General features: G+C 35.6%; 1 pseudogene; it reads right to left on the bottom strand.

The window, feature by feature from the left end:
* Positions 1-551: 551 nt before the first annotated feature.
* On the bottom strand, positions 552-1,274 carry LOC114673500 (PEST proteolytic signal-containing nuclear protein pseudogene; annotated as a pseudogene).
* Positions 1,275-1,639: the final 365 nt, after the last annotated feature.

The raw sequence follows: 1,639 nt of genomic DNA, 5'->3' as shown, positions 1-1,639 counted from the left end.
TTTTTGGTGGTGGTTTGTGTTTTAAAAGAAACAGCTTCCTTATGATTTGTCAAGTTCTGGTGGAAATGCTTACAGGAACTAGCTAATAAACAAAAAACAAGAGAAGCACATTCAAAATACTGATTTACTTTGGTAGCAAATGGTTTTTCTTTGAAGACTAATGAAGATAGACAAGACCCATTAAGGTGAAGTGGGCTATTTCAAATATTCAACAGTTTACATTTAAAAAAAAATTCTTTTAAGTACTAAGCATCTGTATCCACTGATAGCAATGCAATACCTAGTTTATGATGACTTGAAACAAAACAAATGCCCACAAGGAAAAAAGCTGTATTTTATCTAAATTTACTTTCAGTGAATAGTTCAGTAACATCTTCCTCCCAATACAATACTCCCTCTCTCTTTAAGGGTGTTCCTGGGAGCCAGACAAGTTTAGGTAATAAGTGAGTTAAGAGAGTAACCGCTTGAAGTTTTAAATAGACAATAACTTTTTGCTTCCCTCTTAATGTGCTAATAGTTGTGTCTAAAAAAATATGCAATTCTTAAAAAGGTACCATTTCTGATTTCTTTATTATCTGTAACCTTTGGAAACTAATCACATGAAACTACAAAATTAGCAAATGTCTTGAAATCTGTATATAAAACACAAATTACCTCTAATTTCAAACTCTCATTTATTAGTGTACCACTCAATCTTTTAAAAAAATGAAAAAGAAAAAAAAAAAGCGGCTCTAAGATAGTCTTATACCATTCTTTAAAAAAGGAAACTGTTCCTTTTAACTTTACATGCACCCCACACCCCAATTTCAAAACATCATTTAATTGTCTCGGTCATGGACATTTCCAAGATGAGATTTTATATTTCGCTCCCACAGCTTCTGGTTATCAGAAAACCCATGTTTTCCTTTACTGAAGGAGTTTGGTCCAGCTGATGTTGGTGTATCCCTTCCAATATTCTTCATCCTCATCTTTGCTTCTGGAGGGATTTCCTCTGGTTCACTATCTTCATCTTCATTAAAAGCTGCTGCTACTATGGCAAATCCAAACTTGGAGATCTTTGTAGGCTTTGTTGGGAAGTTGGCAGCTGCTTCTTCAGCTGATTGCTTCTCAGCGCTGCGACTGGAACTTTCCCCTCCATTACTGGAAGAAACAGTCTTAGTTTTCACAGGTTTTTTTGCTTCTTCTTCAGGTCCTCCGGCAGCTCCAGCTCGCTGCGGCTTTTCAGGCTTCTCCTCTCCCGCCTTCTCGTCTCCCGCCTTCCCGTCCGCCATTTTCGCTTGTTTGTTTTTTCACTTGTTTGTTTTTTCCTCTCAGTACCCTAACCCGGAAAAATTTCTTTTAAACTGTGAGAGGCAATCTTTCTCCCCTCAAAGCAGTCTGCCTAATCTAGAAATACTCTTTTTTGTATTTTTTTCACATATTCTTTTCAACACTGTAAGACATACTTCCTGTCAAAAAAAAGTCTCCCTAGGACAAGGAAGTTCAGAATCTACTACCTGTTAGAAGGTGGCCAAGAAATTTGGAAAAATGCAAGAGTAAGAAAAAAAGTTGCAGTAAAAACTATTATAAAAATACACACAGATTGAGAGTTTTATGATTACTTTTAAAGTTTTTGAGAGTTAAAACATACTTTTATTTT

This window comes from Macaca mulatta, chromosome 17 (genome assembly GCF_049350105.2).
Source record: "Macaca mulatta isolate MMU2019108-1 chromosome 17, T2T-MMU8v2.0, whole genome shotgun sequence".
In the NCBI taxonomy this organism is placed as follows: domain Eukaryota; kingdom Metazoa; phylum Chordata; class Mammalia; order Primates; family Cercopithecidae; genus Macaca; species Macaca mulatta.
This window is presented reverse-complemented; position numbering and strand designations above follow the sequence as displayed.